The 12,181-nt window shown below is 36.7% G+C and overlaps 1 long non-coding RNA gene across 2 annotated transcripts in view; it reads right to left on the bottom strand.

Annotated features, from left to right (window-relative positions):
* Window positions 1-10,006, bottom strand: part of LOC139045161 (uncharacterized) — a 302,752-nt gene extending 292,746 nt beyond the window's left edge. The window contains exons 1-2 of one of the 2 annotated variants that reach the window (XR_011503041.1): window positions 9,877-10,006; window positions 8,861-8,973 (exon numbers count right to left, since the gene is read on the bottom strand). This is a non-coding gene — a long non-coding RNA (uncharacterized lncRNA). The remainder of the gene's footprint in view (window positions 1-8,860; window positions 8,974-9,876) is intronic. The other variant, XR_011503042.1, reaches the window with a different exon arrangement.
* Between the last annotated feature and the right edge of the window lie 2,175 nt (window positions 10,007-12,181).

Here is a 12,181-nt window from a genome sequence, read left to right as displayed (position 1 = left end):
GGAAACCAGGTGGACATTCCTTAGGTTGTAAAGCTAGCGATATTAGTCTCATCTTTCCAACATTAATAGCCCAGGATCTTTCCCAAGCTAAATTTGTGTACGCTAGGGAGCAAAATCTTCCTCTGTCATTCTCAAGAGAAAAGAAGGGACAGCTGTTCCTCTTTATTTAACCACTGAGATTAATCTTTTAAGAATTGCTTGCCTATGGTGCAAAATTCTGTGCATGCTTAGTGACACATTATCTACCTCTCATTACTTAAAGACAAAATTGGGGCATGAAGAACTAGAATGATTTACTATAAATAAATAATCTTTTATGTTTTAGAAATCTGTGTTTGCAATATATATATCTTAACAGAGGCTTTCAGGGTAAGATTTGGACTTCATAGTTTTTTTGTCAAATTCATCTCATTCATTTTTTGAATGAACTTGTCAAATCCATTCTTTGTTTTGTCACATGAACTGTTTACTCCTGATATCCAGTTGATTATAGGAGAGTGTGAATGTGTGAATAATAACAGTCACTACTGTCGAGCTCTCAGTGAGAGCCAAGCACTGGATTTAATGTTTTGAATCGATTATCTAATTTAAACCTTGTAACAAGCCTGATGTTTAGATACTATTATAATTGTCTTTTTATAAAAGTGGGAATTCAGATTTAGGAAGGTCAAGTAAGTCATGTAAATTGACACAGTTATTTGATGGTGAAAATGAGATCCTAAACTAGTCAGTCTGAATCCCTACCACACTACCTTTAAATTAGCCATGTAACATCTGATAAAAAATTGGTGCGGCTATTTTTATCTTCCTTACAGATATGAGAATGGTGTATTTGTGGGTAATAAACTAAATATCCTCATGCCCAATTTTCTACTATATAGTCAATTTTCTCTCCATACTCCATAAAATGGTAGAATTATATACTGAGTATAATGGTCTTGAAGGGATTTCAAATTTTGTGAGTTTTAAGTTCCCCTATCCAACCTAAAATTGTTATCCTTCTGAATTCCCTTTCATAATTACAGGCGTTAATACCCACCTAGTTAACCAACTGAAAAGAGAGCAGTCAGCATTGTTTCTGGAAAAATTTAATACTTTTAAATATTTGTGAGTAATTGATCATGTCCACTATTCCATTGAAAGTGTGATTCTAGGACATGCTCTGTATCTTTTCTGCTGAATGAGATACAGCAGAAATAATTCTATGCTAATATCTGGCCTGGACCAGAAGCTTTCTCTTCTTATGTCTTTGTATACTTACTTTTGGAGCCTGTATCTGCATGTAAGAATCCCATCTACGTTCCTGCAGAGATGCCATAAGACCTGGAGACCACAGGGTGAGGGAGAGAGCCTCAGGCAAGCCCAGCCTTCCTGCATCACCAGCAAGTGCCTAGGTATGTGAGTGAAGTCATGTTGGACATTCCAGAGCATACAGTGCACTAACTGAATATCACTGAGTGATGTCATTCAGTGCTGCATGAAGCGGAAAAATCATTCAAGTGTGAACTTCCATAATTCTTGACCTACAAAATCACGAGCTATAATAATTTTTTTAAGTCATTAAGTAAGTATGATTTAATCACCTGCTCTGAAACCAGGCTACCTGTGTTCAAAGCTGATTATGCATTTAATTGGCTTTGTGAATGTGACAAGTTATTTTTCTGTTATGCCTCTGATTTCTCATCCCACTTTCACACCTCACACTAGAAACATCAATGAATCCCAGTGTTGCTAACTTGAAATATATCCTGAATTCAACATTCCCCATTATTTCTATCACTACTTCTGTGTTCTAAATCACCATACTTTTTGGTTTAGATTCTGCTGGAGGCCTTCTAATTCTTCTCCCTGATTCCTCTCTTGGCCTCCACCTCCACCTGGGGGAGTAAATATAAATTAAAATATATGTCAGATAATGTCATTTTTTTGCTCAGACACTTCTGATGGTTCTTTATCTCATTCAGAATAACATTCAGGTTCCTTAACACACATAGCATCTCCTATAGCATCTTAGAAAATATGGCCTTATGGTATTCCTATACCTATTTTCCTTTTCTCCTTCTTTCATTCACTTTCCAGCCATATGGACTTGCTTGGTCTTCTTTGATCATCCTCAGGGTTTTTCCATCTTGCAGCCATTGCATTTGTGGCTTCCTCTGCCTGGAATGGTGTCAAGTGTTGTATGAACCACTCACTTTCTTTTTAAATTTTATGCTCAAATATTAACTTGACAGAGATACCTCCCATGTCCACCTTTCAAGAGATAGCTATCTCACTCTTGAATTTCTCTATCCACTTACTTTATTTTATTTCTTTTCAAAGAATCTCTCATGATCTGTTATTATTATGTATTTTGTTGTTTTGTTTGTTGCTTCTCACTTTTATCCAAATATAAGCTCCATAAGATAAGGAATAGTGTTTATTTTGCTCATTGCCTATAAAGTAAATATTGTTTGTATAAATGAATGAATTTTTATATCTGAATAAAAATAATAAAGGTGCATACATAACAATGTATCTGGCTTGACAAAATCACGTAGCATTTGTCTTCACTGAAAGAGCAAAAGAGATTTTATTATATATAATATTGGAAGTAATCTGGATGAAACTGCCAAAAGCTAATTATATATTAATGGTATTTCCCTTACATTATTTTTGTTAATACTTCTCATTGACTATAGATAATACTGGAATTCATAATATTCAGAGTTGAAACATTTGGAATGTAAATTTGCATAAGCAATAAGTAATACTTTAGTTGGAGAAGCCGAGTCCTCACAAAATATTGTTAGAGCATTTGCAAAAATGCCTATGATTTTCATACGAAGATCATTTAATACAGTTCGTGGGTGATAGGGCTTTTTGCAATGTATCAAAGCACACATATTAAAAATGGCATTGAAATGGTGCACGGTCTAAGTGAATGCTTTACTCCTGTTGCTCTGTTTGTTTTTTTAATGGCATTAACATTTATTCGTTAATCTAGCCTACGTTTTATATTTCTCAAGTGATATGAAAAGTCTTTAATTTTCCTTTGAAGTTTGGAAGGAGACAATTAAGAACCACAGGAATCAAGTACCTTGCTCTCCAAGAACAGTAAAGAAGGACTATAATTTGACATGTACAGAAGGCTGGTTAAGGACGTCCCACGGATTTGATTAAAACTTTCAAGATTAAATCTGTTCTTGTCTCTTTATGAAATTGGCATTGTAGAAAGAGCTGCCTTTTCTAGGGTATGATTTTACAAAGATTTATGTAATTTTATATGCTATTCAAATATTGTCACTCAACAATACATCTCTGATTAAAAAAAATCTTGCACTGTGGAGCATGTGGGAAAAATATTATCTGTACATATAATATAATTAATAGCCTGTCCAGAGATCAGGGATCAGGATGTATGCTGATATTTCAGTCTCAATGACTCTATGAAAGATGGACTGCTCAATATATCTTTCATGTTAGAAGTTTATGAAGTTTCCTTAATAACTTATCAGGTAGTATAAGACCTTATCGTATGAAATATCTGGCAATGCTTCATTTCAGATATATAAGCATGGCCGAGTAACACAGTGTGGCTAGAGAATGAGGTGCCATAGTCACGTTCATACTCTCACTAGTTCTAGTGCAAGTGAAAGAATTACTTCTATTGTATCTTTGACCTTTTGTCCTGGTTAGTATTTGACTTTACAGTAAATGAAGTGGTATATGTCATGGAATAAACTATAATAACCAGTATAATAATGCCTTTTTAATCTCCAGTTACACTACCTTTAGTGTTCAGCAAGTCAAATTAACAGAATTTATCTAAAGGATTCAACTCAATTAGATACATCATAATCCATCTTCCAAAGCAATCAACCCAAGACATTATTATAATTATGCAACTATAATATCAAATTACTGAAAACTCATAGTTTGTGTATCCAACCGAAACTTTACGTAATAAGGTCTCCTTCATTTTATAAATTCACTATCCCTCTGTTAAAAGGACAATAGCATTGACCTAACTGTAGAGCACACATTTTCTTCTTTTTTTCTTAGAGTAGTGACCGATTTTCACTGCTTATTTGTAATCTTTGAAATAACAGAACTGGACGTCTTCTCAACTATAAGTCTGAGGTTGGATTCCCTTTCTTCACCTCTACTTTGCCACTATCCTTAACCTAAGGCACCCTATCAATCAGTCAGTATTCTTCCAAATGGTGTTATATTCCATCTTACCCTAGGACCTCGGTGCATATTTTCCCTCCTCTGAATCAGTTCTGACCTAAGTAATACTGACTTGTGATTTTTTTTCAATTAAAACAAGAATTTTGGCAAATAAATTTGAAAAGGTGATGAGGAATGAGAGAAAAAAGAATTAGACCTGAGAGAGTAGAAATACAGTTAACTGAAAATACATGTCGTAAAGAAAGCTGTTAAATGTGCAAATCATCTTACAGAATTATATGGTGTCTTTTGTTTGCAGGCAAAAAAACCTGTTGACTTGTAATGCAATATGTTATAAACTGGGTGTTTTCCTTATATTTCCTTGCTGTAACTTCCATTTTTCTATAATTAGGTGAAAGTTATATAACAAATGGGTAGTAAAAGTAAAATTATCAAATACCATTTAAAACTGACATATAATCAGAAGAAAGGAAGGGAAATTAGACCTTGACAATTCAGGAAAAGCCTGTCAAGAAAGATCTTTGTGTAGTTGTTGGAGAAAGAAAGTAAGTTACTTGAAACCTGAATAGTCAAATGGCAGTACACAGCTATGAGAACTACTGGATTCAGAGGTAACTGGTGAAATGTATAGAGGATGAAACAGGGGAATGAAATCAAAGCAGGTTCCTTCCTGTTGGCTATTGTATTGGATAAGAGGGGGTGGCTTTTATTCTAAGAGAAATATGTGAAGCTGTCCTCTATCAACTCATTTTGTTGCCATTCCCTTCTGTATCTACACTTTTCTTCTGGTCTGTTTTCTTTCTTCCTGAACGCCATTCTTTAGAAGTGTCTTCTGCAAGGCATTTTGGTAATAAATTCATTCCCTTTATTTTTGGCTTAAAAAAACTCATATTTTACCTCTATTTTTTAATCTTTAGCTGCAAATCTAAGTCTAGACAGACGTTTATGTTCACTTTGCATTTTTAAGGTATTACTACATTGTGTTTTGTCTTGTGGCTAATGAGAAGTCCATATAGAGCAGATTGTTATTGCTTTGTATGTAATCTTTTTTCTATCATTGTTTTAAATCTATTTTTATGGTTAATATTTTGTAATTACACTGTGGTGGTACTATTCTCACCAAGTCCCCAGGAATGCAATATTTGCTTGTGGTTCACTAGTTTGCTATGCAATGGCAGATTCAGTGTTTTCCACCTGGATCTTCCTGCAACATTGCCTTTATTCTATGTGTCTATCTCAGAGCCAATTTTCCATGCAGCCAGTTGCTGAGGAAGGCTATTTTCACCTATGTGTTCAGGAACTGGGGGAAAATCAACGAGTATGTTCACAGACCATTCAGACTCATAGTAAAATTGATCCAGCTCACAACTCTATCAGTCATTTGATCTCCATAATTATCCTCTCTGACAGTAGATCACCATGGTGTTTGGGGCACCCAGGGATCATTGTAAATGTATAATCATTCCTCTTTGACCAGACGTCCCTGTTTTGTCTTGGATTTTCGCCAGCACAGTCATCATGTTAAATGCTACAGATTCTTTTAGGGAAGTTGAGAAGGAATAGTTAAAGCACATACTTGTTGCTGTGTTGCAATATCCTTCCTAAAGCGAATTGATTCAGTTTTTATGTCATTCAAGACAGTCTGCATGTGTGAATTGGCTCAAGTCTGAAAATTCAACGTGGGACATTGATTTTCCATTATGATAATTTATGTTAGAGCTCTTCCATCAGATCTAGATTTTTTCAGCATGTAGATTAAGCAGTATTTTACTAGACAGTTCACTGACAGTAGTGGCAATAGATGATATCATTGAATACCACAATTTGCTCTGCCATCTGTTATGGTAATTTGCCTACTTTGTCTCTGGTTTGTAAGTGTTATGACTTGAATTCTGTGACTTCTAGGTCTCATCATCTCTCAAAAACCCCCAGCAAACTAATTTCAATGCTGTCATCTACTACCATAATCTTTAACTTTCATAATATAGCTACTATAGAGTTTTCTACAAATGCGGAGCTCTCCTTGCTGATGTATTTCTTAACACATCAGTGATAAACAACATGTCTTATGAGTACTCAAATTTGCATCATTAGGGTGTGGCTGAGGCTGTCACATATGGTAGACACTCAATTTCCTAGCCTCCTGAGATTTTGAATAAATTCTTTTACGTTATCCCCTGTACCTTCATTTAATCTAAGCCACTATCATAAATTCATCTTAATCCAGTGCTGTGATGTTTCTTCCCTGTTCCCTAACACTCTCAGAATATATTGTCATATATAATGCTCTGGTTTTACTGCGCTTCTCCAAGGTAACTAACTGTCACCAGTTAAGCCTTTATTGGATATTCAAGTATGGAGAGGCTGACCTCCAAAAATAGAAAAGGGAAGCTTGCTTTTGTTGACAAGAAGACCAGTGTCTTGAGAGTTCAAGTTATTTAAAATCATTGTAATCTTCTAAAATACTCTCACTCCAATTTTCAACCTTCTACTTTCTCTAGAAAAAGGTTCTGATTTTCAAATAAGAGACCCAGGGATGCTTTGAATTCAACATGTGTTGTAATTCTGCAAACTGCAAGATCAAATTTTGGGTCTGGTTTTGAGATCATTGGTCCTGTGGTTACAACAGATAAGACATCCTGCCTATTTAGTAAAGAAACTCTCTGGTTTCGGATTTGTGTCTTTCAAATCTTGAGTCTCTCATTTTCTTTCTGTGCAACCCCCAGGGCAATAAGACTGGGCCATCAAATTTGTGCTTGTATTCATTATTTTCTCGACAATATTCCAATACAAAAGCCACTTTGTCTCCCAAAGTACTGCTTTGAAAGATGATAAGTTAAATAATTTGTATCATAACTGAAGCTACATGTCATGAACTGCCAGCATCCCATTGTCTACTGGCAACATATTTATTATGCTTTCTAATCTAACTCAATTAAGTAAATAATCGCAGATTTCTATCTTGAGGTTAAGTTTCTAGGGAACTATTTTTTATACCAAATACTATATCATTTATGAATTGGCTAGGAAATAAAACACCAATGTAGGTGTTTTAAACACAAGGAGATTTAATATAGCATACTAGAGGCTTTCTCACATGTTGGAAGGGCTAGAACCTGCTCCTGAGGATCTGAAATGGTTGATCGACAGGAGGGTCCCAAAAGGTGTAGGGAGACTTAACCTCCATATTTTTGTGTTTCAAATTATTTCCCTTGATGTTAGGGATCTATCTAGAACCCTGCTGGAAAGGGAATAGGAGAAATGTAGTTCAAGTTTTTAAACCTTTATGCCGATGCGAAGTGCTTTGAATGAATGGGAGGGTACTGAGTATCAACAAACAGAATCTAACACAAGTCTCTAGGCTACAAGTCCTGATAACAGGGCAGTCATTAAATTAGTTCGTGTTTTCACTACCATCCTTTGCAGGTCCTTATTTGATTCTGACACTAGACAATTTATCTTTCTTTCTTGAAAGAGCATATATACATAACTCTCTCTCCTTCCCTCCTCTCCCTTTCCTTTTCTCTCTCTCTTCCTTTCTCCCTGTGTTCCTCTTGCTTTCCCTATCTCTCTCTCTTCTATCTATCATTAAAAGATAAACAGACATATTAAAATTTTTAAGAATAACTTTTGCATATATTATCAGGTTTCAGCTGAGACAAACAGTAAATATTCCTGGCAGTATTGAAAAACCCTATGGACGCAAGAAGCAGCTCCATGGAGAGTACAAAAGATATTACTCTCCTAAGACCCACAGCCACTCCCAAAGATAACCAAAAGAAAGACTTAGACAATTCCCCTTAGAGCTGGCAACAGCCAGTGGGACCCTTGCCACAAATGGAGTGCAACTTACATTTCTGTCCGGCTGTAGTTTTGGGACCCCCAACCTGACATTTGAGCTGCCTGCACACGCAAGAACCTGCATGCCTCAATCAGGCAGAAACCCAAGCCAAGTTCTCAGGACACAAAGCAAGGCAAACAAGAAGGCAATAGCTGACCCTGGGAGAGAAAAGATGACAACCAATAGGTATCAGAAAGCAAATTCACAAGTCACAATCCAAAGATAATTCTTACTAACTTTTTTTGCCTATAGTCTTAAAAGAAGGGACAGTGTGAAATTTTACTTTCCTTTCTTCACCAGGCACCAAAGGAGCACTGACTTTGATAACAATCCTCACCTTTTGCCAGCTTCTGCCAGTTTTCCCAGGATCCCATCTGCAGGCTCTGGAGCAAACAGGGTGTCTTAGTGGGTCTCATACTGGTCACAAGAAGTTGTCAATAAGGAAAAATAATTTTCCTCTACCCTTTATAGTGAGATCCCTTTTTCTCTAGGGCACCTGTAAATGGATAAGCTTGTCTAGCTTAAAAGTTCTCCACTGTGGCCACTGGAATTCAAGATCATCCTTGATAAGGTTAACCTGCTTGTTCAGCCTTAAAACAAGATTTTATTCACCTGAGGTCTCACACTAGCCCTACTTCAGCTTAAGTAGGACCAGGTGCAACCTGGGCCCAGTCTGGTTTCTAAGTCGGAACTAGGAACCAGTTGCACCCTGGACCAAGTCCGGTTTTTAAGTCAAAACTAGTCCAACTCTCACCAGCTTCCAGACCCAGTCTGGAAAAGGAAATGTTTGAATAAAGTCTGAAAGCTCATAACAGAAAAGTTGCGGAGCATACAAGAGAGACTTACGCAGGATGTCCTTAGGCAGCGAGCCTGAGGGGCTCAACAAGCACCATGTCTGGTTGCTCGTTTCTCCTGGGGGCCCTGGGATCTCTTTCAGTTCCCTCTTCTGATGGTAAGAACTGTTAAAAGATAAACTGAGGGATATCAAAATTTTTAAGAGTTTATTTGAGCAAAAATCAATTCAAATTGGGCAGCATCCAATCTAGCAGATAGAAAGGAGCTCTGAGAAGCTGTACAAAATGAAAGACTATTATAGGCAGAGGGGAGCAGGAACAAGGAAGTAAAACTAGACTAAAAAGCGGGTTGGTTAGTGCAAAGTTACTTTCCTTTAGGGGATGGCAGGGGTCTATCAAGCAGATTAACTAATCTAGTGCTTATCAGGTGATTTCTGAATGATGGTTTAAGATTCCGTTTCTCAGAGAGCCAAAACCGTAATTAAGTCTCAGTTTGGTGGTGTGGGGCTTAGCATAAGTGACTCCATGTTGGTCCTGCTGTCCTGTTTTTAGTACTATCAATATGTATTCAAGTTATAGGTTTTCTGTATTAACTTGGTCTGGAATCTATAATCAAGTGTCTTTTATTTTCATAGCAGTGAATTTAAAATGCAGATTCATATACCTATTTGAGGAAATTGTTAGGCACAGAGTTCCAATCAATTATGTCTTATCAGTAAATGTCTAATCCAGATCCATCAGCTGGCTCCAAGACCAGGGCTCCTTTCATACCACAGCAACCACAGTAACGGCAGTAGGGGTATCACTATCTCCAGGTTTAAGGATATTCTCAGTGATCATATTACGAAAATAAAATCCACCACTCTTTTTATCTCTTTCATTTCTTCCTTCAATAGCATACTTTGTGCCAGTTTACCTGATTGAGTGGAACATAAAATAAAGAGGAAATAACTCCTGACCTCAAAGTATTTACATTCAGTTGTATGAAACAAATAAGTAAACGATTATTTTGAAAAAGAATATTAGGACTAGATCATGAACATAGTGAATAGAAGAAAGATTCCTTACCTAGATGATGTAATTTGTGGAAGATATTGGAGATGACCTTTCAGGAAGTTACCTCTGAGCTGAATCTTAAAATGAAAGTGGATTACATCCAGCAAAGAAAGAGGATTGTGGCTAAGTGCCCTGCTCAGTGTTCTACTTCAGGAGAAACTGCTCTGTGGGATATAGTTGACAGCTCCAGCTGACGGCTATAAATCCCTGTGGGTTTACTACTAAGTTCCTACCAAAGTCACATTTCCCTTTGGCTGTTCCCAGCCAATGATTGAGCACAGAAGGTTCTCTGGTATTGCCCCTTTCTGCAGGATGTGGGATTCCTGAAATGAGCAATATTTGCTTAAGGACTTCACATGGGTCTGGCTGAGCCATTCTTAAAACTTTGCTGTAGTTTGAATTTCTCCCTACCCAATCCTTCCTTTTTCACTCCTTTCATAAGTATCATATTTATGCGGTGGTCTGAAGGCTCTCCATGCTACTCATTTCCTCCTAGTTTATCGTTTATTGGCATTTCCACCAAAATATCTAGCATATTGATTCCTATCTTGATGTCTGCTTGCACACAACCCAAAATGACACAACTGGTTCTGAGAATGTTTAGAGAAAGGGATTTTAAGAATGGCCGACTTATGACCCAGTTGGCCATGTCCCAAATGAATGTGAGACATGGGTAATCTCTGCCACAAGGTGGTGGCCCAAATGCTAAAGATTTCATCATTTGGTGACTTGTGAAAACATCCTGGTGGGAGGATGTCTTGTCAATGTGATCATTCCAGCATTTGAAACATGTAGGGGACGATGCTTGCCAGAAAAATGGATGCCTAACAGAAGGATAAAGAAAAAAACTGAAGTAGATTAACAAACAGTTAAAGATTATGTATGAAATCCAGATGGTCTTTTTCATAGCTATTGTATTAATATGTAGCTGTCTTTCAGATATCAGCTATTCTTACCCATATATGAGTACAAAGTACATAGAATTGATTATGCTCAATCAATAAAAACATCCTTGAGTATAAATAATTTGTATTGGAAAAGTAAGAGTCAGAAGATTTAATCGACTCATAAAAAACATTTTGTGGAATTTTGTTACAATCTTCAAGAAATGATTTATTTTCCTTCTTAGTTATGGACTAATCTATACAAAGATGACGTGTGTGTGTGTGCATGTGCACACATGAAAACACATCCTTCTATGCGTGCATGTGTGTATAATTTTTTTCTTAAATTAACTTAAAATAGCTTCTTAAAATCTTATGTAAATATGTGGTTACAAATTCAGCAGTCTACAATAACACATTATAAGAAAAGTTTGCTAGCTCCAGAAACAAAGTCATCTTAACTCACCCAAGCCCAATCTAGCTCTTCTTTAGAGCTTTCATCAGATCCATCAGGAACACACAAATCTTCCCATCTCAAACTTAAAACCTTAATATTTCTCTCTTAGAATCAGGGAACAATCATATCCTGTTGATTTTTCTCTGTGAAATCTTTGGGCTATGCCTTAAACCTTGCTGTTCCTCAAGTGTCAAGATTACCCAGAATGTAATAAAAACTCAATGTACTGTGGCCTATTCAACTGTAGTGAACTTTCTCATCAGAATTCATCTTGGCACGTTTCTCAACTTCCATGATAGCAGTGTAATTTTAGCGCTAGCTACATTATCTATTGTCTTCTATATCTTCTCTAAAATTTAACGAATCACCAATTGCAGTTGGGCAATTTGGGCTCAGCTTTAGTGGCAATTCTTTTTTCCAAGGACTAGTTTGATGTGTTGGATGGGGTTGCCTATTACACCTGGAATGACTAGGGCCACTCCACACATACTCTGTCATCCTCCAGGTGACTAGCCTGGGCTTGTTCACCCTGATGTCACAAGGTGTCAAATGGACATGTGCAAGTCTTCTTGATATATAGGCTCAGGACTGACTCACCATCACTTACACCACATTCTATTTGCAAGTTACAAGACACCCCAATTTTAAGGAGTGCAAATGAAGGATTTCCGTCTTTCTTGTGGCTGAATAATATTCCATGGTATGTATACACATATCTTCTTTCCATTCAACCATTCATCTGTTGATGGTCATTTAAGTTGTTTCCATGTCTTGGCTATTATCAATATTGTCAAAAACATGACAGTGCAGAGATCTCTTTGAGATTGTTTTCATTTCCTTTGGGTATATACCCAAAAGCAGGATTGCTGGATCATATGGTAGTTCTATTTTTAATTTTTTGGGGAACCTCCATACTGTTTTCCATAGTGGCTGTATCAATTTACACTCCTACCAACAGCGCACAAAAGTTTTCTTT

The sequence above is a fragment of the Equus asinus genome, chromosome 4, assembly GCF_041296235.1.
Source record: "Equus asinus isolate D_3611 breed Donkey chromosome 4, EquAss-T2T_v2, whole genome shotgun sequence".
In the NCBI taxonomy this organism is placed as follows: Eukaryota; Metazoa; Chordata; class Mammalia; order Perissodactyla; family Equidae; genus Equus; species Equus asinus.
This window is presented reverse-complemented; position numbering and strand designations above follow the sequence as displayed.